This window comes from Vipera ursinii, assembly GCF_947247035.1.
Source record: "Vipera ursinii genome assembly, chromosome: 14".
Taxonomy (NCBI): Eukaryota; Metazoa; Chordata; class Lepidosauria; order Squamata; family Viperidae; genus Vipera; species Vipera ursinii.
The window spans coordinates 16,085-43,978 of NC_139527.1; the positions used below are offsets into that span (position 1 = coordinate 16,085).

At 45.6% G+C, this 27,894-nt stretch overlaps 1 long non-coding RNA gene across 1 annotated transcript; it reads right to left on the minus strand.

Annotated features, from left to right (window-relative positions):
• LOC310646795 lies at window positions 1-27,834 on the minus strand. The gene is made up of 7 exons (XR_014493762.1): window positions 27,208-27,834; window positions 26,534-26,616; window positions 24,812-26,292; window positions 17,552-17,690; window positions 14,763-16,968; window positions 1,278-1,600; window positions 1-469 (listed from the first exon to the last, which is right to left on the minus strand). It is a non-coding gene; the product is annotated as an uncharacterized lncRNA (long non-coding RNA).
• Window positions 27,835-27,894: the final 60 nt, after the last annotated feature.

Here is a 27,894-nt window from a genome sequence, read left to right on the forward strand (position 1 = left end):
TAATGTTATTTGGACTCCTATATATTATACAAAACGGGATTTCGAAGGAGACGTCGCGTTTTACCTTCTTAAGATATATGTATGTGCTATGTAGGCTTACTTTCCGCAAATGTGCTTTTCTCCTTAAAAACGATTAAATTGTTCCCTAGCCAAATGTTCCGTCTTTAATATTTTCAAATGGTTTCTTTCTCTCTTTGTGTCGTACGAGTCGTATTTATCCCAAAGATCCTTTTTCCGGACTCGACCGGAATCTTGTTACTTTTTCGAGATGTTTCGCCTCTCGCCTGAAAACCTGCTTCGGCTCGGATTAGATAGTGGGGAATGTGAGCGTTTATATTCCTTGCGGGTGGCTGGTCCTTTTAGAGTCTCTTCGGATCCTTCCGCCGACTCGGTTTTCGCAAAGACCGAACCCCGTCCTCTCACGCTGGCTCCACGGACTTATTTCTCCGTCAACGGCTACGGCACGTGACTATACGAATAAAAAAATTTTTTCTCGGTAAATACTAAAACTTTACTTCTCGTCGGCTTTTACGTACATTTACAGAGAAGGCGGGACACGAAAGCAGCAAAAATGGGTTGAGGAAAGCAGAGCAAAAGAACCCGCCTGCTAGGAGACGGAAAGGCACGGACTGAGCTACGACCTGAAACCTATACTCATGCTTAATTTGAACTAATTTCGGTGGCCTAATGTTGCTCTGATTTTCACTGGATTTAAAAACAAAAGTACTGCTGTTGCAGGCAGGCACCGTTACGGTTATGCTTCTGTATTGTTTTATTTTAAAAGTGTGGACGGCGATTAAGCCTGATGATATGCAAAATTTGATTTAGAGTTATCTTTATTCCTAGAGTGTAGTACGCTAAGGTTTAAGATGTAATCTATGTTTATAGTTATTTCTAACTTTACATTTGTTTCTAAGTTATTTTTTATCTAGGCGGCTTTTGTTTCTTCTACCGTCAAAGTTCTTCACCAAAAACGCTAACGTTGTAATCTATAAACATTAATGCCGTTGAAATCGGTCTTATAATTACACAAGAGGATTGTTCAGAAATCAAAAGTTCGCCAAAGGACGTGCCTTCTTATCTTGTCTCTAAATGCCTGCGAACTGGGGCTCGCGAGCACCGTCCGAACATTCTGCTGCACGGCCTGGCGGGCACGCCAGAAAGGGCCCTTCCCGGTAGACTGCCGAGCTCTGCTCCTGGGAAGACCCTTGGAAAGGTCCCTCCTGCTATTTCCCACCAAAACTGCAATATTGAGAGGGGTGGCCGTCGCGACCTACCACCGTGTTTCCCGCTGCCTCTTGCTCCCGACTCGGCTCCCGACCTTACTCAATTTCCATCCCCGACTCTTTAAAAGGAAAAGCCTTAACCTTGCTGAAACGGCAAAAAAGAAAAAAAAATCCTCAAGGACAACTTATCTGTTTTCCTGAGTTCCTTCTTAACGGCCACGGCAGGGCAGGTCACCCGTCCGGGGGAGGCTCTAGGCTGCAAATCCGGGGAACGTAACCTTCTTTCTCCGCTGCCTTTCGGCCTGCAGGCCTTTGTAGGACGGGCCTCTTACCCTTCCTCCTCACCCGCGGGACTGCTACCTCGGTCGGTGCGGCTGTGATTGGGGAAGTTAGCAAAATTGCAAGATGGACTCTGCAAAGACCCGAGTCTCCTGTTGCCCGCAGAGACCTGCTTTTCCTTTCTTTTAACTCTGGGCGGTGGGCGGGCTTCCCCCCGCGCTGCAACCTGGAGAGGAAAGGGAGGAATCTCCTACCCTTCCTAACCCTGACTTGCTTTGCGCAAAGTTCTACAAAGTTAGATGGATGGCAAACAAATCAATAAATTCCATGATAAACCTTTAAGGCACCGATATGTTATATACGTTTTCAAAATAAATTATATGTATTTTTATATCAATTTATATTTATCATTTCTTAATAAAAAGTACACAATTTATTTCAATTAGAAATTTAATATTCAATGTACATTAATATAGATATCTCAAAGGGATATCCTTTACAAACATCAAATATAAACATAAACACCCAGATGCAAACAAAGTCATGACTAAAACCCTAACCCCGTAAACCACCGTTGACCCCCATTAACTTCATTAACACACGTTAACCCCCATTAACGTTCATTAACCACCGTTAACCCTCTTAAACCACCATTGACCCACATTAACTGCATTAACCACAATTAACCCCCATAAACCACAATTAACCCCCATAAACCACCCTTGACCCCCATTAACTTCATTAAAACCCATTAACCCCCATAAAACACCATTGACCCCCATTAACTGCACTAACGCCTATTAACCCACATTAACCTTCATTAACCACCATTAACCCCCATAAACAACCATTGACACCCATTAAGTGTATTAACACCCATTAACCCCCAGTAACCTTCATTAACCGCCATTAACCCCCATAAACAACCATTGACACCCATTAAGTGCATTAATACCCATTAACCCCCAGTAACCTTCATTAACCTCCATTAACCCCCATAAACCACCATTGACCACCATTAACTGCACTAACACCCATTAACCAGCATTAACCTTCAGTAACCACCATCAACCCCCATAAACCACCATTGACCCCCATTAACTTCATTAACACCCATTGACCCCCATAACCCACCATTGACCCCCATTAAGTGCATTAACACCCATTAACCCCCATTAACCTTCAGTAACCACAATTAACCACCATAAACCACCATTGACCCCCATTAAGTGCATTAACACCCATTAACCCCCATTAACCTTCAGTAACCACAATTAACCCCCATAAACCAACATTGACCCCCTTTAACTTCATAAACACCCATTAACCCCATTAACCTTCATTAGCCGCCATTAACCCCCTTAAACCACCATTGACCCACATTAACTGCATTAACCACCATTAACCCCCATAAACCACCATTGACCTCCATTAACTGCACTAACACCCATTAACCACCATTAACCTTCAGTAACCACCATTAACCCCCATAAACCAACATTGACCCCCATTAACTGCACTAACGCCTATTAACCCCCATTAACCTTCATTAACCACCATTAACCCCCATAAACAACCATTGACACCCATTAAGTGTATTAACCCCCATTAAACTTCATTAACCACCATTAACCCCCATAAACAACCATTGACACCCATTAAGTGCATTAACACCCATTAACCCCCAGTAACCTCCATTAACCCCCATAAACCACCATTGACCACCATTGACCACCATTAACTGCACTAACACCCATTAACCAGCATTAACCTTCAGTAACCACCATTAACCCCCATAACCCACCATTGACCCACATTAAGTGCAATAACACCCATTAAACCCCAGTAACCTTCATTAACCTCCATTAACCCCCATTAACCCCCATTGACCACCATTAACTGCACTAACACCCATTAACCAGCATTAACCTTCAGTAACCACCATCAACCCCCATAAACCACCATTGACCCCCATTAACTTCATTAACACCCATTAACCCCCATAACCCACCATTAACCCCCATTAAGTGCATTAACACCCATTAACCCCCATTAACCTTCATTAACCACCATTAACCCCAATAAACCACCATTGACCCCCATTAACTGCACTAACACCCATTAACCAGCGTTAACCTTCAGTAACCACAATTAACCCCCATAAACCAACATTGACCACCTTTAACTTCATTAACACCCATTAACCCCATTAACCTTCATTAGTCACCATTAACCCGCATAAACCACCATTGACCCCCATTAACCTTCATTAACGCCCATTAACCCCCATAAACCACCATTGACCCCCATTAACTTCATTAACACCCATTAACCACCATTAACCTTCATTAACTACCATTAACCCCCTTAAACCACCATTGACCCACATTAACTGCATTAACCCCCATTAACCCCCATAAACCACCCTTGACCTCCATTAACTGCACTAACACCCATTAACCACCATTAACCTTTAGTAACCACAATTAACCCCCATAAACCAACATTGACCCCCTTTAACTTCATTAACTCCCATTAACCCCCATTAACCTTCATTAGCCACCATGAACCCCCATTAACCCCAATTGACCCCCATAAACCACCATTGACCACCATTAACTTCATTAACACCCATTAACCCCCATTAACCTTCATTAGCCACCATTAACCCCCATAAACCACCATTGACCCCCATTAACTTCATTAACACACATTAGCACCCATTAACCTTCATTAACCGCCTTAAACCACCATTGACCCACATTAAGTGCATTAACAACAATTAACACCCATTAACCCCCATTAATGCCCATAAACCACCATTGACCCCCATAAACCACCATTAAGTGCATTAACCCCCATTGACTCTCAATTTACTCCATTAAAACCCATTAACCGCCATTAACAACCATTAACCCCCATTGACCACTATTAGTCCTATTAAACCCCATTAACAACAATTGACCATTATTAATCCCATTAACCCCCATTAATAACAATTAACCGACATGAAACCACATTAAGCACAATTGAAGTTGGGATGGGAATGATTAAGAACGGACCAAAAGGCCCTGGGGGACTGCAAATTTCAACGGACAGGAAGTCCGCAATGCTAAGAACGGAAGTAAGCGGGGATAATAAAAAAGAACGGACAAAAAGGCCCTGGGGGACTGCAAATTTCAACGGACAGGAAGTCCCCCTGATGGGAACGGAAGTGGGAGGGATAATTAAGAAGGACGTACCAATAGGCCCTGGGGGACTGCAAATTTCAACGGACAGGAAGCGGCCATGATGGAAACGGAAGTTAGCGGGATGATAAAAAAGGACGGACCAGAAGGCCCTGGGGGACTGCAAATTTGACGGACAGGAAGTCCCATGATGGGAACGGAAGTGGGAGGGATAATTAAGAAGGACGTACCAATAGGCCCTGGGGGACTGCAAATTTCAACGGACAGGAAGTCGGCCATGATGGAAACGGAAGTTAGGGGGATGATAAAAAAAGACGGACCAGAAGGCCATGGGGGACTGCAAATTTCAACGGACAGGAAGTCCCCATGATGGGAACGGAAGTCGGAGGGATAATTAAGAAGAACGTACCAATAGGCCCTAGGGGACTGCAAATTTGACAGGACAGGAAGTCCGCCTTACTGGGAACGGAAGTTAGGGGGATGATTAAGAAGAACGGAACGGAAGTCAGCCATTATGAAAAGGTAATTTTTCCACAGGCCCGGGGGGGACGGTAAGTTTAAACGGACAGGAAGTGCGCCTTGCTGGGAAGGTCTCTGTGAAAGGGGACGCTCTGCCCTTTGTTGTTTCGCTTATCGGAGTCCCGATGCTAGGCAAAAGGCCTACGACGTCCTCAATGATAATTCTATGGGACGGAAAACCGTGCCCTCCTGTGGTAAAACCGGGTATTGCGGCCGCCGAAGGAAATAATCCTTTTTAAATGGCGTTTTGAGGTTATTACCTTTCTTTATTATTACCGCCTTATTAACATGAATAGGGGGACGGGTGACCCTTTTGCTGAGACGCAGGCGCATAATAAGAGGACCTAATATTGATAAGGTTTGATTAATAGAGAATAGTAATCTTAAAACGCCACTTGAAAGGTTGATTTATTTTGATGGCTGCTACGCCGGCGTATACCACAGGAGGGCACTGTTTTGCTTCCGTTCGCGACAGCTGAATGGAGGCCTTCGAAAAGGCCTACGATGGCCTCCGTGCTAATGCTATGGGATGGAAAGGTGGTTTTTCAAAGGCCCTGGGGGACGATGGATTTCATCGGACAGGAAGCCCACCGTACCGAAGTCTCTCTCTGAAAGGAAGTTAGGGGAATGATCAAAAACGGAAGGACCGGAAGGCAGCCGTGATAGAAAGGTCCTATTTCAAAACTCATGGGGGACTGCCGATATCGACGGACAGGAAGTACGCCGGCCCTACGTCTCTCAGAGATTACACGGGAGGAACGAGACGGCGCACGTGCGCAGAAGGCCGACGGGAGCGGCTCGTCCTTTTCGGAGAAGGGTAGAGCGGCGACGCTTTGGCTGACGCTCTGCGATTTGAGGCTTCGCTTCTCGCTGTCCCGATCCTAGGTAAAAGGCCTAATGCGATGGGACGGAAAAGCGTGCCCTCCTGTGGTCAAACCGGGTATTGCGACCGCCAAAAAGAAATACACCTTTTAAATAGGATTTTAAGGTTATTGTTCTCCATCTTTATTATTAACGCCTTATTAATGTTAATATTAATAATAATGCATTATTGATATTAATAGGGTGACAGATGGCTGAGACACAGGCACAGAATTAAATAGTATTAATAAGGTTCTGTTAATAAAGAATAATAATCTTAAAATGCCGTTTAAAAGATTTATTCCTTTTGGTGGCTGCCGTACCCGCTTGGACCGACGGAGAACACGGTTTTCTGTCCCTTAGAGATAGCACTGAGGCCGTCTAAAAGGCGTACTACGGTGCCCACGATTGCTAATGCTATGGGACGGGAGACTGTCAAACCGTATATTGCAGCAGCCGCCAAAAGAAAGAAACCTTTTAAAGGCTTTTGAAGCAGGATTCCTTCTTTTGTGCCTGTTCTGTACTCCTTGGAGGACTGAAAATAGTGCCGTCCTGTGTTCCGGTCACAATTAATAAAACTTTTTAATGACATTTTACCGTTATTTTTCTGTATTTTTATTACTAACAACTTATTATTAATAGGGCAACGGGAGGTCCGTTTGCTGCAACGCAGGCACAGACGGAGTCCTGCTTCAAAAGCCTTAAACAAAGTTAAGGAGGACTAGGATGCCCTATTAATATTATTAAAGTTTAAATAAAAAAGAATAACCTTAAAATGCCGTTTAAAAGATTTATTTCTTTTGGTGGCTGCCAAAAGAATCTCAGAAGATTTAAGAATAGGGTAATTGTGCGTCTCTTGGACTGAGCTACGACCTGAAACCTATCCTGATGCTTAATTTGAACTAATTTCAGTGGCGTAATGTTGCTCTGATTTTCACTTGATTTAAAAACAAAAGTACTGCTGTTGCAGGCAGGCACTGTTACAGTTATGCTTCTGTATTGTTTTATTTTAAAAGTGTGGACGGCAATTAAGCCTGATGATTTGCAAAATTTGATTTAGAGTTATGTTTATTCCTAGAGTGTAGCACGCTAAGGTTTAAGATGTAATCTATGTTTGTAGTTATTTCTAATTTTACATTTGTTTATAAGTTATTTTATATCTAGGCGGCTTTTGTTTTTTCTACCGTCAAAGTTCTTCACAAAAAACACTAACGTTGTAATCTATAAACATTAATGCCGTTGAAATCGGTCTTATAATTACACAAGAGGATTGTTTAGTTTTGTTTAGTTTAGTTTTATTAAATTTTTATACCGCCCTTCTCCCGAAGGACTCAGGGCGGTGAACAGGGCATATAATAAAAATACAAAAATACAAAAGTTAAAATAGAATTAAATTAATGCCCAAAATAAAACAATAAAATATACAAATATTTAAAACCCAAATTAACTCCCCATCAGGCCAGGCCAGCTTGTTCAAATAGGTGGGTCTTTAACCCGCGCCGGAAGGAGCGGAGATCCGGTGCCATCCGGAGCTCAACCGGCAGTTGATTCCACAAAGCCGGGGCGCCCACAGAGAAGGCCCTCCCCCTGGGGGCCACCAGCCGGCATTCTCTGACCGGAGGCACCCTGAGGAGGCCCTCTCTGTGGGAACGCACAGGGTGGAGGGGAGTTGAAGCCGGCAGCAGGTGATCCCCGAGGTATTCTGGACCCATGCCATGTAAGGACTTAAAAACCATCACTAAGACCTTGAACCTCACCCGGAAGACAACTGGTAACCAATACAGCTCGCGGAGCAAAGGTGTAACATGGGAGTACCGGGAAACTCCCAAGACAACTCTCGCGGCCGCATTCTGTACCAGTTGGAGCCTCCGAGTGGTCTTCAAGGGAAGCCCCATGTAGAGAGCATTGCAGTAGTCAAGACGAGAGGTCACGAGCGCATGAGTGACCGTACACAAGGCCTCCCGGTCTAGATAGGGCCGCAACTGACGCACCAGGCGAACCTGGGCGAAAGCCCCCCTAGTCACGGCTACCATATGATCTTCTAAGGTAAGCCGCGAATCCAGGAGGACTCCCAAGTTGCGCGCCCTATCCACGGGGGGGTAAAGACTCACCCCCCATAAAAAGAGATGGAACATTTTGAATGTCCCGGGATGCCGGAATGTACAGCCACTCAGTCTTGTCAGGGTTGAGTTGAAGTCTGTTCCTCCCCATCCAGATCCGAACCGCCTCCAGGCAACGGGACATCACAGCGAGGGCATCACTGGGGTGGTTTGGGGTCGAAATAAAAAGTTGGGTATCATCGGCATATTGATGATACCCAACTCCAAAACCAAGAATGATCTCACCCAGCGGTTTCATGTAGATGTTGAACAGGAGAGGCGAGAGAACCGACCCCTGAGGAACTCCACAAACGAGAGACCTAGGGGCCGATCTCTGCCCCCCTGCCAACACCGACTGCGAACGTCCCAGGAGATAGGAGGAGAACCACCGAAGAACCGTGCCTCCCACTCCCAATCCCCTGAGACGCCGCAGCAGGATACCATGGTCGATGGTATCGAAAGCCGCTGAGAGGTCTAATAGGACTAGGACAGAGGAACATCCCCTATCCCGAGCCCTCCAGAGATCATTCACCAGAGCGACCAATGCCGTCTCCGTGCTGTGCCCGGGCCTGAAACCCGATTGGTACGGATCCAGATAATCCGCTTCATCCAGGACCAGAGGGAGCTGATGCGCCACCACACTCTCGACAACCTTCGCAAGAAAGCGAAGGTTGGAGACTGGACGAAAGTTGTTCAACACAGCTGGGTCCAAGGCTGGCTTCTTGAGGAGGGGTCTCACCACCGCCTCCTTCAAGACGGTGGGGAAATTACCCTCACTCAAAGAAGCAGATATCACCGCCTGGAACCAGCCTCGTGTCCTCTCCCTAGCTGCATAAACCAGCCAGGAAGGGCACGGGTCCAATAAACATGTGGTGGAGCTCAGCCTCCCCATAATCCTGTCCACTTCATCAGGGGTCACAGAATCAAACTCCTCCCAGATAACATTGACAAGACCGCCCGTGTCCTGATCGTCAGACTCTGCCCAGCTGGAGTCCAAACCGGTCCGAATCCGAGCGATTTTATCCGACAGATGCTGACCAAACTCCTCGGCACGACCCTGCAAGGGATCCCCCCTCACCTCCTGATTAAGAAGTGAGCGAGTCACCGTAAACAGGGCGGCCGGGCGGTTATCGGCGGACGCGATGAGGGTGGAGAAGTAATTACACCTCGCCACCCTCATTGCAGCGAGATAAGACCTAATATAGGTTCTTAACCGCAACCGGTCGGATTCGGATCGGCTGGACCTCCAGCAGCTCTCTAGGCCCCGTTTCCGATGCTTCATCTCCCGGAGCTCCGCGGAAAACCATGGAGCTCGTTGGGATCTGCGCCGGGTCAGGGGCCGCAAGGGTACAACTCGGTCCAGTGCCTCAGTGGCTGCCCTTTCCCAGGCTTCCACTAAGGCATCCGCCGAGTTGTGAGCGACGGAGGCAGGTGGGGATCCCAGCGCTGCCTGGAACCCGTCAGGGTCCATTAAGCGCCTGGGGCGGTACCATCTAATTGGTTCCGTATCCCCACGGCGGGGGGGGGGAAAACGGAAGACCAGCCGCAGGAGGTGATGATCGGTCCATGACAGGGGCATAATAAATGGAGAGCCCCCACCAAGATCATCCAACCATCGTCCAGATAAAAAAACTAGGTCCAGGGTGTGGCCTCCCTCATGAGTTGGTTCAGAAATTACCTGCGTCAGGTCCATGGCCGTCATGGAAGCCATGAACTCCCGAGCTAACTCAGATGACCCTCCCAGGGATGGTAGATTGAAGTCACCCAAAACTAAAAGTTTGGGGAACTCAATCACCAAACCGGAGAGGACATCGAGTAGCTCAGGCAGGGCTGCCGCTGTGTGACTAGGCGAAACGTACACCAGCAGCAAGCCCAACTGCGCCCCCGAACCAAACCTCAAAAAGAGAGATTCACACCCGACTATCTGAGGGACGGTGGTCTCCCGCGGACATAAGGTCTCCCTGATAACTACCGCCACTCCCCCGCCCCTACCTTGAGCCCGAGGCCGGTGTAACGCTCGGAAACCTGGTGGGCAAAGATCAACCAAAGGGACCCCACCCTCTGGGCCCAACCAGGTTTCGGTGATACAAGCCAGGTCCGCATGCTCACCCTCCACCAAATCCCGCACAAGGGGAGCCTTATTAACCACGGACCTGGCATTCAGGTAAACCAGCCGGAGCTCAGGATGCTGCGCATCCTTGCTCCCGGCACCTCGGGGAAGAAACAGAGGGTTGGAGCGCCTCACCGCTTGTAAACAGCGGGGACGGCCCTCCCGGTAACGATACGGCCCTCTGTCCATACGCCTGCTGCCATACCCCAGTGTCGTGGGAATCGGTAATCCCACGACACGCTCCTGAGCCCCAGATGTAACCACACCCCGCTCCCCCCGAACGCAGTCGGACCCAGGCCTGGCCTGCACCATGGTTGTATGGCCACCCCCCATAGTCAAACAACCATTACCCCCCACCCCTCTCCCTAACCCCCTAAAAAATTTAACTAAAAAATTAACCAGATTGTTCAGAAATCAAAAGTTCGCCAAAGGACATGCCTTATTATCTTGTCTCTAAATGCCTGCAAAGTGGGGCCCGCAATCACCATCCGAAGATTCTGCTGCACGGCCTGGCAAGCACGCCAGAAAGGGCCCTTCCCGGTAGACTGCCGAGCTCTGCTCCTGGGAAGGCCCTTGGAAAGGTCCCTCCTGCTATTTCCCACCAAAACTGCAATATTGAGAGTGGTGGCCGTCGCAACCTCCCACCGTGTTTCCCTGCTGCCTTTTGCTCCCAACTCGGCTCCCAACCTTACTGAATTTCCATCCCCAACTCTTTAAAAGGAAAAGCCTTAACCTTGCTGAAACCGGCAAAAAAGGAAAAAAAAATCCTCAAGGACAACTTATCTGTTTTCCTGAGTTCCTTCTTAACAGCCACAACAGGGTAGGTCACCCACTGCTAAGCTTGTAAGCCGCCCTGAGTCTTCGGAGAAGGGCGGGATATAAATGTAATAAAAATAAAAATAAAATAAATTAATTAATCCGGGGGAGGCTCTAGGCTGCAAATCCAGGGAACGTAACCTTCTTTCTCCACTGCAGGCCTTTGTAGAACTGGCCTCTTACCCTTGCTCCTCACCCACAGGACTGCTACCTCAGTCAGTGCAGCTGTGATTGGGGAAGTTAGCAAAATTGCAAGCTGGACTCTGCAAAGACCCGAGTCTCCTGTTGCCCGCAGAGACCTGCTTTTCATTTCTTTTACCTCTGGGCGGTGGGCGGGCTTCCCTCCGCGCTGCAACCTGGAGAGGAAAGGGAGGAATCTACTGCCCTTCCTAACACTGACTTGCTTTGCGCAAAGTTCTACAAAGTTAGATGGATGGCAAACAAATCAATAAATTCCATGATAAACCTTTAAGGCACCGATATGTTATATACATTTTCAAAATAAATTATATGTATTTTTATATCAATTTATATTTATCATTTGTTAATGAAAAGTACACAATTTATTTCAATTAGAAATTTAATATTCAATGTACATTAATATAGATATCTCAAAGGGATATCCTTTACAAACATCAAATATAAACATAAACACCCAGATGCAAACAAAGTCATGACTAAAACCCTAACCCCGTAAACCACCGTTGACCCCCATTAACTTCATTAACACACATTAACACCCATTAACGTTCATTAACCACAATTAACCCCCATAAACCACCATTAACCCCCATAAACCACCCTTGACCCCCATTAACTTCATTAAAACCCATTAACCCCCATAAACCACCATTGACCCTCATTAAGTGCATTAACACCCATTAACCCCCAGTAACCTTCATTAACCACCATTAACCCCCATAAACCACCATTGACCCACATTAACTTCATTAACACCCATTAACCCCCATAAACCACCATTGACCCCCATTAAGTGCATTAACACCCATTAACCCCCAGTAACCTTCATTAACCCCCAATAACCCCCATAAACCACCATTGACCCCCATTAACTTCATTAACACCCATTAACCTTCATTAGCCACCATTAACCCGCATAAACCACCATTGACCCCCATTAACTTCATTAACACACATTAACCCCCATTAACCCCCTTAAACCACCCTTGACCCCCATTAACTTCATTAAAATCCATTAACCCCCATAAACCACCATTGACCCCCATTAACTGCACTAAAGCCTATTAACCCCCATTAACCTTCATTAACCACCATTAACCCCCATAAACAACCATTGACACCCATTAAGTGCATTAACACCCATTAACCCCCAGTAACCTTCATTAACCCCCAATAACCCCCATAAACCACCATTGACCCCCATTGACTGCACTGACACCTATTAACCCCCATTAACCTTCAGTAACCACCATTAACCCCCATAAACCACCATTGACCCCCATTAACTTCATTAACACCCATTAACCCCCATTAACCTTCATTAGCCACCATTAACCCGCATAAACCACCATTGACCCCCATTAACTTCATTAACACACATTAACCACCATTAACCCCCTTAAACCACCCTTGACCCCCATTAACTTCATTAAAATCCATTAACCCCCATAAACCACCATTGACCCCCATTAACTGCACTAAAGCCTATTAACCCCCATTAACCTTCATTAACCACCATTAACCCCATAAACAACCATTGACACCCATTAAGTGCATTAACACCCATTAACCCCCAGTAACCTTCATTAACCCCCAATAACCCCCATAAACCACCATTGACCACCATTGACTGCACTGACACCTATTAACCCCCATTAACCTTCAGTAACCACCATTAACCCCCTTAAACTACCATTGACCCACATTAACTGCATTAACCACAATTAACCCCCATAAACCACCATTAACCCCCATAAACCACCCTTGACCCCCATTAACTTCATTAAGACCCATTAACCCCCATAAACCACCATTGACCCCTATTAAGTGCATTAACACCCATTAACCCCCACTAACCTTCATTAACCACCATTAACCCCCATAAACCACCATTGACCCCTATTAACTTCATTAACACACATTAGCCCCCATTAACCTTCATTAACCACCATTAACCGCCTTAAACCACCATTGACCCACATTAACTGCATTAAAGACAATTAACACCCATTAACACCCATTAATGCTCATAAACCACCATTGACCCCCATAAACCACCATTAAGTGCATTAACCCCCATTGACTCGCAATTTACTCCATTAAAACCCATTAACCGCCATTAACAACCATTAACCCCCATTGACCACTATTAGTCCTATTAAACCCCATTAACAACAATTGACCATTATTAATCCCATTAACCCCCATTAATAACAATTAACCGACATTAAACCCCATTAAGCACAATTGAAGTTGGCTGGGGGGAATGATTAAGGACGGACCAAAAGGCCCTGGGGGACTGCAAATTTCAACGGACAGGAAGTCCGCCATGCTAAGAACGGAAGTAAGCGGGGAATGATAAAAAAGAACGGACAAAAAGGCTCTGGGGGACTGCAAAAATAACGGACAGGAAGTCACCATGATGGGAACGGAAGTCGGAGGGATAATTAAAAAGGACGTACCAATAGGCCCTGGGGGACTGCAAATTTCAACGGACAGGAAGTCGGCCATGATGGAAACGGAAGTTAGGGGGACGATAAAAAAGAACGGACCAGAAGGCCCTGGGGGACTGCAAATTTCAACGGACAGGAAGTCGGCCATGATGGAAACGGAAGTTAGGGGGATGATAAAAAAGAACGGACCAGAAGGCCCTGGGGGACTGCAAACTTGACGGACAGGAAGTCCGCCATGATGGGAACGGAAGTTGGAGGGATAATTAAGAAGTACGTACCAATAGAGCCTGGGGGACTGCAAATTTCACCGGACAGGAAGTCCGCCTTCCTGGGAACGGAAGTTAGGGGGATGATTAAGAAGAAAGGAACGGAAGTCAGCCAGGATGGAAACGTAATTTTTCCACAGGCCCGGGGGGACGGTAAGTTTAAACGGACAGGAAGTGCGCCTTGCTGGGAAGGTCTCTGTGAAAGGGGACGCTCTGCCCTTTGTTGCTTCGCTTATCGGAGTCCCGATGCTAGGCAAAAGGCCTACGACGTCCTCAATGATAATTCTATGGGACGGAAAACCGTGCCCTCCTGTGGTAAAACCGGGTATTGCGGCCGCCGAAGGAAATAATCCTTTTTAAATAGCGTTTTGAGGTTATTACCTTTCTTTATTATTACCGCCTTATTAACATTAATAGGGGGACGGGTGACCCTTTTGCTGAGACATAGGCGCAGAATAAGAGGACCTAATATTGATAAGGTTTGATTAATAGAGAATAATAATCTTAAAACGCCACTTGAAAGGTTGATTTATTTTGGTGGCTGCTACGCCGGCGTATACCACAGGAGGGCACTGTTTTCCGTCCCTTAGCGATAGCGGCGTTGAGGCCTTCGAAAAGGTTTACCGTGGTCTCGGTGATAATGTTATGGGACGGAAAACTGCCGTCCTGTGGTCAAAGCGGGAGTTGCGGCCGCGAAAATAAAAAAATATTTTTAGTAGCGTTTTAAATGGACGGTCTACTAACTTGTTGATCGGACGTGAATTCCGCCGTGCCCGCAAGGTCGCCGCGAAAGGAACTTGGGCGATGACTAAGAAGAAATGACCGCAAGTCAGCCGTGATGGAAAGGTCCTATTTCAAAGAACTGAAGGACGGCCGATATCGACGAACGGGAAGTGCGTCGGGCAGAGAAGGTCTCTCGGAGATTATTCGTGAAGAACGAGCCGGCTGACGCGTAGAATGGTGACGCTTTGGCTGACGCTCTGCGCTTTTTGGGGCTTCTCTTCTCGGTGTCCCGATCTTAGGCGAAAGACCTCCCGCGGCCTCTATGTTAATGGTGTGGGACGGAATACGGTGCCCTCCTGTGGTCAAACGGGGTATTGCTGCCGCCGAAACAAAAAATCCTTTTTAATGGCGTTTTAACTTCTCCTTTTTATTAATGCTTTATTATTACATATGAATATTAACGCCTCGTTATTAATATTAATGTTTAAACGGAACCCGTTTGCTGCAACGCAGGCGCAGAAGAACAAATCCTTTTTCAGAAGCCTTAAAGCGAATTAAGCCCTACGTTGGCCTGTTAATATTAATAATTTTAATAATATAGAATGATTTAAAAATGCCGTTAAAAAGGTTTTTTTAAAAAATGTATTTATTTTTTGACGGAAGGATTCGGAAAGTTATCTTCCTATGCAAAAAGCGTTTTGTTGCGTCCTTGTTAATTTCCCAAGAAATTACTGGTTAACGATATGGGAAATAGCGGGTACTAGCAGAATTGCTAAATTTTGAGAAGCGTGGACCTGATCGATAATTGGGATGGAAACGCTGGGGAGCTTACGTAAAACGGGAAGATGAAGTAAGGTTTCTGTTTAAAAGGAAGGCTTCCTAACGCGTCTTCGTTTAGAATGGTAGATTTGTGACCGTTTGACTATTTTAAATTATTCCGGTTCTTACGCATGTGGGAATGCAAATTCAGACTGACCCTTCCTCACGCAAACAATTGTCTTTTTCTGAAAATTCCCCGCTTATCTTATCTTTAGAATATGAATAAATTAATTTTAATGCTTGGCCGTTGCAGAATGCAGACAAATGCGTCTTCGCCCGATATTGGTTTGTTGTTGCCTTTTCTACACATCCTCACCTTTAGGATTTAATTATATCGATAAAATAAAAATTAAAGTACTCCTGGTTTGATTTTTCAACCTAATTATTTAATGTTATTTTGACTCCTATATATTATACAAAATAGGATTGACGTCAATAGACGTCATATTTTACCTTCTTAAGATATATGTATGTGCTATGTAGGCTTACTTTCCACAAATGTACTTTTCTCATTAAAAATGATTTTTTTTGTTCCCTAGCGATATGTTCCGTGTTTAATATTTTCAAATGGTTTCTTTGTATGTTTGAGTCGTCCGAGTCGTGGTTATCCCAAAGATCCTTTGTTCAGACGCGAACGGAATCCCGTTCATTTCTGAAGATGTTTCGCCTCTCATCTGAAAACCCGCTTCGCCTCTGATTACATAGTGGGGAATGGAAGGTTTATATTCCCTGCGGACGGCTGGTCCTTTTAGAGTCTATTCAGATCTTTCCACCGACTCGGTTTCCACAAAGACCAAACCCCATCCTCTCACGCTGGCTCCACAGACTTATTTCTCCATCTAGAGCTGCAGCACATGACTATACATATAACAATATTTTTTTTCTCGGTAAATACTAAAACTTTACTTCTCATCAGCTTTCACATAGATTTACAGAGAAGGCAGAAGATGAAAGCAGCAAAAATGGGTTGAGGAAAGCAGAGCAGATCAAAGCGGAACAAAAGAACCCACCTGCTTGGAGACAAAAAGGCACAGCTGCAGCAAGTCTGCATCCCGGGAGGCAGAAGGGCTTGGCCTCCAGGGCGCAGGCGAGGAGGCCTGCCCGGCAGTAGCGAGGGCGGCAGCTTGCCTGAACGAACAGGTCTCACGCGTTGACCCGAGTGGGAATTTGTGGTTTCCTGAATCGGCCGCACCGGCCTGGTGTACGCCTCATGTTAAGCCGAGACCGAATGCTGGGGCTACCGTGATCTAGGAAGCCCCTGAAGTCTTCCGTGGATGGTCTGTCGAAGGCTGGTTGAACGAACCTTCCCGAGGCCAACCTCGTTGGCGAGGACATGACCGATCGGGCAATAGATGTTTTCCTTCCTCTACAGGCCGTGTGGGTGAAGCAACTCCTCTTCTACTCCTGTCTGTTAAGAGAAGTGAATTATGAGATCATCTCGTTTAAATTTTTTGCTTGTGGATTGGAAAGGCAAAATGAGACACCAGAGCCTCAAACTGAGACTGCGGGTGAAAAAAGTCCACCTGGGGAGAATATAGAGCTGTTTAAAAGCTTACAATTTATTTATTGTTTTGTTTTCTTTTTAGCAAAACATCTTTCCTCTTTCTTCCTTCTCGTAGAGGATGGGCTTCCCTGTGACTCACGAGGCTCTCTGTGACTACAGAGCGGCCCTCTGGCTAACTGCTCCCAGACTGCTTTTCAGTCAATAAGGGTCTCTGTGGATATTCTGCTACTAACTAGCGTAGACAAAATCTGGCAGAGCGTAACAACGTTGTGGCGGTATTTTAAAAGGCAAATGTTTGATTTTAAAGAAAGTATTGGCAGGGGCCTGGAAAGTTTGTTACTCCCTCTGTGAAAAACGCAGATGCCGCATTATATCTCAAGAACAAAATAGATCGTTACAGCATTGGCAGAACCAGAAGCGATGGAGAGTGCTGCTGAGAAGATCAGAGCGGACCGTAGGCACGTAACACAAAACACCGGCTCCTTACCTCTAAACTCCAACCTCTCGCTGTCCCCCGTGGCCGAAAGGATAGGGTGGTCCCCTTGGTGTTTAACTTTCCAAGGGGCAGGCTGATCAAAGGTCTTCGCAGAAGGGCTCCGTGCCTGCATCAACTGAGCGGCCTAGTTCTAGAAAGTAGGAGCAACAAGTGTTACACAGACTGCTTTTTGCCCCAAAAAGGGCTAAAGACAAATGCAAAACAGCTACTGAAGTTGCCCCTACGCTCGGAAAAACAGTGCTGACTCAATAGGACCCAAAATACTATCAGAAACACCCTGGGTTTTCTTATGCCACCTGCTTGCTGCAAAGCTACCTGCTTGCCTGTCTCGTGTCCTCCTTTCTGTTTTGGATTCTGCTGCTAAGAGGGCCCTGGAGGTCATTTCTGACTCCCACCCACCCCCGGCCAGAAAGTAAAGCATCGGCCCCTAGGAAAGGCCTTCTCTGCATACCTACCGGACTCTGTGACGGGACCCTGGAGAGCGGCTCTTAACTGAGTTTCCACATGAAACTTAACCTGATGCTTAATTTGAACTAATTTCAGTGGCATAATTTTGCTCCGATTTCCACTTTATGATGTGAAATGTGATGATGTGCTTCAACCCAAAAACCTAGAATTAAGGAGAAACTTCCTGACAGTTAGAACAATTAACCAGTGGAACAACCTGCCTCCAGAAGTGGTGAATGCTCAAAAACTGGATGTTTTTAAGAAGAGACTGGGCAGCCATTTATCTAAAATGGTATAGGGTTTCCTGAGCATGGGGGTGGACTAGATGACCACCAGGGTCCCTTCAAACTCTGTGGTTCTGTAAGTTCTGCCTAAGCAGGAGATTGGACTAAATGACCTCCAAGGTCCCTTCCTATTATTATTATTATTATTATTATTATTATTATTATTATTATTATTATTATTATTAAAAAGAAACGTACGTACTACAATCTCCTTAAAGAAATAGCAGGGCAGGTCAATCAAAACTATTCTTGAATAAAAATATCTTCGTTTGGTGGACGGGGGTCAGCGGGGTACACTTTTAAGAGGAACCTATTAAGACCTTATACAGAGAAGTGCCATACCGCTCGTTCTTCTACATCCGGGAGTGGGGCACTGGGAAAACACCATCAAACGGCTGCCTTGTTTGACAGCCTTCGAGGAGACCCCCGAGACGGGACGGAACGCCATTCCGGACCCGGACGCCAAAACACCTTGAGTGCCGGCCCCGGCTCTAAAAAGGAGCTCCGCGATCTTTGCAGCACAACAGAAGGCGCGGCTGAGCTAACAGGAAGTCCGCCGTGGCGAGAAAGTCGCAGCGAAAGGAAGATGGCCGGGAAGACTAAAAGGAACGGACAGGAAGTCGGCCATTTCGAGGTCTTTGTAAAAGGGGACGCTCTGCGCTTTGTCGCTTCGCTTCTCGGTGTCCCCATCCTAGGCAAAAGGCCTACGACGGCCTCAATATTAATGCTATGGGGCGCGAAACCGTGCCCTCCTGTGGCCAAACCCGGTATTGCGGCCGCCGAAAGAAATAAACCTTTTAAATGGCATTTTAAATCTACGGTCTAACGTTGATCGGACGTGAAGTCCGCCGGGCCCAGAAAGTCGCCGCGAAAGGAAGTTGGAGGATGACTAAGAAGAATGGACCGGAAAACGGCCATCGTGGAAAGGACAGGAAGCCCACCATGAAGATGTCTCTCTCTGAAAGGAAGTTAGGGGAATGATCAAAAAGAAATGACCGGAAGTCAGCCGTCATGAAAGGGACCTATTTCAAAAGTCCTGGGGGACGGCCGATATCGACGGACAGGAAGTCCGCCGGCCCTAGGTCTCTCAGAGATTACACGGGAGGAACGAGACGGCGCACGTGCGCAGAAGGCCGACGGGAGCGGCTCGTCCTTTTCGGAGAAGGGTAGAGCGGCGACGCTTTGGCTGACGCTCTGCGATTTGGGGCTTCGGTTCTCGGTGTCCCGATCCTAGGTAAAAGGCCTACGGGGGCATCGATACTAATGCGATGGGACGGAAAAGCGTGCCCTCCTGTGGTCAAACCGAGTATTGCGACCGCCAAAAAGAAATACACCTTTTAAATAGGATTTTAAGGTTATTGTTCTCCATCTTTATTATTAACGCCTTATTAATGTTAATATTAATAATAATGCATTATTGATATTAATAGGGTGACAGATGGCTGAGACACAGGCACAGAATTAAATAGTATTAATAAGGTTCTATTAATAAAGAATAATAATCTTAAAATGCCGTTTAAAAGATTTATTCCTTTTGGTGGCTGCCGTACCCGCTTGGACCGACGGAGAACACGGTTTTCTGTCCCTTAGAGATAGCACTGAGGCCGTCTAAAAGGCGTACTACGGTGCCCACGATTGCTAATGCTATGGGACGGGAGACTGTCAAACCGTATATTGCAGCAGCCGCCAAAAGAAAGAAAACTTTTAAAGGCTTTTGAAGCAGGATTCCTTCTTCTGTGCCTGTTCCGTACTCCTTGGAGGACTGAAAATAGTGCCGTCCTGTGTTCCGGTCACAATTAATAAAACTTTTTAATGACATTTTACCGTTATTTTTCTCTATTTTTATTACTAACAACTTATTATAAATAGGGCAACGGGAGGTCCGTTTGCTGCAACACAGGCACAGACGGAGTCCTGCTTCAAAAGCCTTAAACAAAGTTAAGGAGGACTACGATGCCCTATTAATATTATTAAAGTTTAAATAAAAAAGAATAACCTTAAAATGCCGTTTAAAAGATTTATTTCTTTTGGTGGCTGCCAAAAGAATCTCAAAAGATTTAAGAATAGGGTAATTGTGCGTCTCTTGGACTGAGCTACGACCTGAAACCTATCCTGATGCTTAATTTGAACTAATTTCAGTGGCGTAATGTTGCTCTGATTTTCACTTGATTTAAAAAGAAAAGTACTGCTGTTTCAGGCAGGCACCGTTACAGTTATGCTTCTGTATTGTTTTATTTTAAAAGTGTGGACAGCAATTAAGCCTGATGATTTGCAAAATTTGATTTAGAGTTATGTTTATTCCTAGAGTGTAGCACGCTAAGGTTTAAGATGTAATCTAATTTTACATTTGTTTCTAAGTTATTTTATATCTAGGCAGCTTTTGTTTTTTCTACCGTCAAAGTTCTTCACAAAAAACACTAACGTTGTAATCTATAAACATTAATGCCATTGAAATCGGTCTTATAATTACACAAGAGGCTTCTTCTGAAATCAAAAGTTCGCCAAAGGGCATGACTTCTTATCTTGTCTCTAAATGCCTGCAAAGTGGGGCCCCGCAAGCACCATCCAAAGATTCTGCTGCACGGCCTGGCAAGCACGCCAGAAAGGGCCCTTCCCGCTAGACTGCCGAGCTCTGCTCGTGGGAAGGCCCTTGGAAAGGTCCCTCCTGCTATTTCCCACCAAAACTGCAATATTTACAGTGGTGGCCATCACAACCTCCCACCGTGTTTCCCCGCTGCCTCTTGCTCCCAACTCGGCTCCCAACCTTACTCAATTTCCATCCCCAACTCTTTAAAACGAAAAGCCTTAACCTTGCTGAAATGGCAAAAAAGGAAAAAAAATCCTCAAGGACAACTTATCTGTTTTCCTGAGTTCCTTCTTAACAGCCACAGCAGGGCAGGTCACCCATCCGGAGGAGGCTCTAGGCTGAAATCCAGGGAACGTAACCTTCCTTCTCCACTGCCTTTCGGCCTGCAGGCCTTTGTAGGACTGGCCTCTTAGCCTTCCTCCTCACCCACAGGACTTCTACCTCAGTCGGTGCAGCTGTGATTGGGGAAGTTAGCAAAATTGCAAGCTGGACTCTGCAAAGACCTGAGTCTCCTGTTGCCCCCAGAGACCTGCTTTTCCTTTCTTTTACCTCTGGGCGGTGGGCGGGCTTCCCCCTCCCTGCAACCTGGAGAGGAAAGGAATCTCCTGCCCTTCCTAACCCTGACTTGCTTTGCACAAAGTTCTACAAAGTTAGATGGATGGCAAACAAATCAATAAATTCCATGAGTTCCAACTTCTCTCCCCCATTTTATCCATACTTTCAATGATAAACCTTTAAGGCACCAATATGTTATATACATTTTCAAAATAAATTATATTTATTTTTATATCAATTTATATTTATCATTTCTTAATACAAAGTACACAATTTATTTCAATTAGAAATTTAATATTCAATGTACATTAATATAGACATCTCAAAGGGATATCCTTTAGAAACATCAAATATAAACATAAACACCCAGATGCAAACAAAGTCATTACTAAAAGACAACATGGGTTTGTCAAAAACAGATCATGCCAGACAAATCTTACTGCATTCTTTGACCAAGTGACAAAATTAGTGGACCAGAGGAATGCTGTGGATATAATTTACCTGGACTTCAGTAAGGCATTTGATAAAGTAGAGCACAACCTACTACTTGATAAGATAGAAAAATGTGGGTTAGACAGCATCACCACCAAATGGATTCATGTGCGGGGAACCTTTACCTTTACCTTACTTTAATGAAGAGAAGGATGAGGGGAGACATGATAGCAGCGTTCCAATATCCCAGGAGCTGACACAAAAAAGAGGGAGTCAAGCTATTCTCCCAAATGCCTAAAGGCAATGGATGGAAACTAGTTAACGAGAGAAGCAACCTGGAACTAAGGAGAAACTTCCTGACAGTTAGAACAATTAACCAGTGGAACAACCTGCCTCCAGAAGTGCTGAATGCTCCAACACTGGAAGTTTTTAAGAGACTGGACAGCCATTAGTCTGAAACGGTATAGGGTTTCCTGCCTGAACAAGAGGTTGGACTAGATGACCTCCAAGGTCCCTTCCAACTCTCTGGTTCTTTAAGGTCTCCTGCTTGAGCAAGAGGTTGGACTGGATGGCATTCATGGTCCCTTCCAACTCTTGTGATTCTGTAAGTTCTGCCTGAGCAGGGGGTTGGACTAAATGACCTCCAAGGTCCCTTCCGATGATGATGATGATGAAACGTAAATACGTACAATCACCTTAAAGAAATAGCACGGCAGGTCAAGCAAAACTATTCTTGAATGAAAACATCTTCGTTTGGTGGACGGGGGTCAGCGGGGTACACTTTTAAGACGAACCTATTAAGACCTTATACAGAGAAGCGCCATACCACTCGTTCTTCTGCATCCGGGAGTGGGGCACTGGGAAAACACCATCAAACGGCTGCCTTGCTTGACAGCCTTCGAGGAGACCCCCGAGACGGGACGGAACGCCATTCCGGACCCGGACGCCAAAACACCTTGAGTGCCGGCCCCGGCTCTAAAAAGGAGCTCCGCGATCTTTGCAGCACAACAGAAGGCGCGGCTGAGCTAACAGAAAGTCCGCCATGGCGAGAAAGTCGCAGCGAAACGAAGTTGGCCGGGAAGACTAAAAGGGACGGACAGGAAGTCGGCCATTTTGAGGTCTCTGTGAAAGGGGGCGGTCTGTGCTTTGTCGCTTCGCTTCTCGGTGTCCCGATCCTAGGCAAAAGGCCTACGACGGCCTCATTCTTAATGCTACGTGAAGTCCGCCCTGCCCAGAAGGTCGCCGCGAAAAGAATTTGGAGGACGACTAAGAAGGATGGGCCGGAAAACGGCCATCGTGGAAAGGTCGTTTTTCAAAGGCCCCGGGGGGGGGGGCGAATTTGCTAGGACAGGAAGTCCGCCGTGCAGAGAAGGTCTCTCACTCTCTGAAAGGAAATTAGGGGAATGATCAAAAAGAAAGGACCGGAAGTCAGCCTTGATGAAAAGGTCCTAGTAGAAAAGTCCTGGGGAACCGCCGATAGGAACGGACAGGAAGTCCGCCGGGTCCAGAAGGGATCTCGGAGATTACACGGGACGAACGAGACGGCGGACGTGCGCAGAAGGCCGACGGGAGCGGCTCGTCCCTTTCGGGGAAGCGTAGAGTGACGAAGCTTTGGCTGACGCTCTGGGCTTTGGGGCTTCGCTTCTCGGTGACCCGATCCTAGGCAAAAGGCCTACGGGGGCATCGATACTAATGCGATGGGACGGAAAAGCGCGCCCTCCTGTAGTCAAAGCGGGTATTGCGGCCGCCAAAAAGAAATACACCTTTTAAATGGGATTGTAAGGTTATTATTCTCCATCTTTATTCTTAACGCCTTATTAATGTTAATAGTTAATATTAACGTATTATTGATATTAATAGGGTGACAGATGGCCATTTTCCTGAGACACAGGTGCAGAATTAAATGGCCTCGTATTAATAAGGTTTTATTAATAAAGAATAATAATCTTAAAATGCCATTTAAAAGATTTCTTTTGGTGGTTGCCGTACCTGCTTGGACCAAGGGAGGCCATGTCCCTTAGAGATAGCACTGAGGCCTTCGAAAAGGCGTACTACGATGCCCTCGATTGCTAACGCTATGGGACGGAAAACTGTCAAAGTGTATATTGCAGCCACCAAAAGAAACCTTTTTAAGGCTTTTGAAGCAGGATTCCTTCTTCTGTGCCCGTTCTGTAGTCCTTCTGGGACTGAAAATAGTGCCGTCCTGTGTTCCAAGCAGCCACAATTAATAAACCCTTTTAATGGCATTTTACGATTATTCTTCTGTATCTTTATAATTCACACCTTATTATTAACAGGGCAACGGGAGGTCCATTTGCTGCGACACAGGCACAGAAGGTGTCCTGCTTCAAAAGCCTTAAACCAAGTTAAGGAGGACTATGATGCCGTATTAATTAGCTTTAAATAATAAGGAATAACCTTAAAATGCCATTTAAAAGATTTCTTTTGGTGGCTCCCAAAAGAATCCCAGAAGATTTAATAGGGTAATCGTGCATCTCTTGGACTGAGATACGACTTGAAACCTATCCTGATGCTTAATTTGAACTAATTTCAGTGGCATAATGCTGCTCTGATTTTCACTTGATGATGTAAAAAGCAAAAGTACTGCTGTTGCAGGCAGGCACTGCTACAGTTAAGCTTCTGTGTTTTTTTATTTTAAAAGTGTAGACAGCAATTAAGCCTAATGATTTTTGAAATTTGATTTAGAGTTATCTTTATCCCTAGAGTGTAGTACGCTAAGGTTTAAGATGTAATCTATGTTTACAGTTATTTCTAATTTTACATTTGTTTCTAAGTTATTTTATATCTAGGCAGTTTTGTTTCTTCTACCGTCAAAGTGCTTCACAAAACACTTAACACTGTAATCTATAAACATTAATGCAATTGAAAATTACACAAGAGGATTGTTCAGAAATCAAAAGCTCGCCAAAAGAGATGCGTTCTTACCTTGTCTCTAAATCCCTGGAAAGTGGGGCCCGGGAGCACCATCTGAAGATTCTATTACATGGCCTGGCAGGCACACCAGAAAGGGCCCTTCCCGGTAGACTGCCAAGCTCTGCTCCTGGGAAGGCCCTTGGAAAGGTCCCTCCTGCTATTTCCCACCAAAACTGCAATATTTACAGTGGTGGCCATCGCAACCTCCCACCGTGTTTCCCCGCTGCCTCTTGCTCCCAACTCGGCTCCCAACCTTACTCAATTTCCATCCCCATCTCTTTAAAAGGAAAAGCCTTAACCTCACTGAAACTGACAAAAAAGAAAAAAATCCTCAAGGACAACATTTGTTTTCCTGAGTTCCTTCTTAACAGCCACAGCAGAACAGGGTAGGTCACACATCCGGCGGAGGCTCTAGGCTGCAAATCCAGGGAGCGTAACCTCCTTTCTCCACTGCCTTTTCCAAAAAGCTGAAGCTTTCACCCTGCAGGCCTTTGTAGGACTGGCCTCTTAGCCTTCCTCCTGGTCCACAGGGCCGCTAGGTCAGTCAGTGCAGCTGTGACTGGGGGAAGTTAGCAAAATTGCAAGCCGGACTCTGCAAAGACCCGAGTCTCTTGTTGCCCCCAGAGACCTGCTTTTTCCTTCTTGTACCTTTGGCCGGTGGGCGGGCTGTTTCTTGCAACCTGGAGAGAAAAGGGAGAAATCTCCTGCACTTCCTAACCCTGACTTGCTTTGGACAAAGTTCTACAAAGTTAGATGGACGGTAAACAAATTAATAAATTCCATGAGTTCCAACTAATCTCGTCTCCCCGTTTTATCCACACTTTCAATGATAAACCTATAAGGCACCAATATATTATATACATTTTCAAAATAAATTAATTTATTTTTATATCAATTTATATTTATCATTTCTTAATAAAATGTACACAATTTATTTCAATTAGAAATTTAATGTTCAATGTATAATAATATATAGATATCTCTAAGGGATATCCTTTAGAAACATCAAATATAAACATAAACACCTAGATGCAAACAAAGTCATTACTAAAAGCCAACATGGGTTTGTCAAAAACAGATCACGCCAGGCAAATCTTATTGCATTCTTTGACCAAGTGACAAAATTAGTGGACCAGAGAAATGCCGTGGATATAATTTACCTGGACTTCAGTGAGGCATTTGATAAAGTAGAGCACAACCTACTACTTGATAAGATAGAAAAATGTGGGTTCGTAGCTGGCTGACAGGCCGTACCCAGCGTATGGTCCTCAAAGGAACCGCATCGACATGGAAGAAAGTGTGTAGTGGGGTGCCCCAGGGCTCTGTTCTGGGTCCAGTGCTCTTCAACGTCTTCATCAATGATTTGGATGAGGGGAAAGATAGGGAACTCATCAAATTTGCAGACAACACCAAGATTGCAGGAATAGCCAATACTCCAGAAGATAGCCTTAAGATACAGAAGGATATGAACAAACCTGAAGACTTGGCACTATCTAACAAAATAAAATTCAATGGTGAAAAAAGTAAGGTTGTACATTTAGGCAGGAAAAACCAAATACACAGGTATAGTATAGGGGGTACCTTGCTCGATAGTAGTGACTGTGAGAGAGATCTCGGAGTCCTAGTGGACAATCACTTAAATATGAGCCAGCAATGTGCTGCAGGTGCCAAAAAAGCCAACACAGTGCTAGGCTGTAATAACAGGGATAGAATCAAGAACATGTGAAGTAATACCTCTTTACAATGCCTTGGTAAGGCTGCACTTAGAATACTGCATCCAGTTTTGGTCGCCAGGATGTAAAAAAGATGTTGAGACTCTAGAAAGAGTACAGAGAAGAGCAACAAAGATGATTAGTGGACTGGAGGCTAAAACATATAAGAAACAGTTGCTGGAATTGGGTATAATGAAGAGAAGGACGAGGAGGGACATGATAGCAGCGTTCCAATATCTCAGGGGCAGCCACAAAGAAGAGGGAGTCAAGCTATTGTCTCAAGCGCCTGAAGGCAGGACAAGAAGCAAGGGATGGAAACTAGTCAAGGAGAGAAGCAGCCTGGAACTAAGAAGAAACTTCCTGACAGAACAATTAACCAGTGGAACAACCTGCCTCCAGCAGTGCTGAATACTCAACACTGGAAGTTTTTAAGAAGAGACTGGGCAGCCATTTGTCTGAAATGGTATAGGGTTTCCTGCCTGAGCAGGGGGTGGACTACATGACCTCCAAGGTCCCTTCCAATTTATTATTATTATTATTAAAAAGAAACGTACGTACGTACAATCTCCTTAAAGAAATAGCAGGGCACGTCAAGCAAAACTATTGAATGAAAACATCTTGGTTCGGTGGACAGGGGTGAGAGGGGTACACTTTTAAGAGGAACCTATTAAGACCTTACACAGAGAAGAGCCATACCACTCGTTCTTCTACATCCGGGAGTCGGGCACTGGGAAAACACGTTAAACGGCTGCCTTGCTTGATAGCCTTCGAGGAGACCCCCGAGACGAGAACGGAACCCCATTCCGGACCCGGTCGCCAAAAACCTTGAGCGCCGGCCCCGGCTCTAAATGATGATGATAACTTTATTGTCACTTTGAATGTACACTAATCGGCATACATCAAAATGAAATTTCGTTGCATACAGCTCTCAAAGGGTCACCACCTCCGATATATACTTCTCGTTCGTGGCCCACTCAAATTTCACAAATGTCCACATTGTTCACAAAAAGGAGCACCGCGATCTTTGCAGGACAACAGAAGGCACGGCTGAGCTAACAGGAAGTCCGCCATGGCGAGAAAGTCGCAGCGAAACGAAGTTGGCCGGGAAGACTAAAAGGGACGGACAGGAAGTTGGCCATATCAAGGTCTCTGTGAATGGGGACGCTCTGCGCTTTGTGGCTTCGCTTCTCGGTGTCCCGATCATAGGCAAAAGGTCTACGACGGCCTCAATATTAATGCTATGGCCGCGAAACCGTGCCCTCTTGTGGTCAAACCCGGTATTGCTGCCGCCGAAAGAAATAAACCTTTTTAATGGCATTTTAAATCTACGGTCTCTAACTTGTTGATCGGACGTGAAGTCCGCCGGGCCCAGAAGGTCGCCGC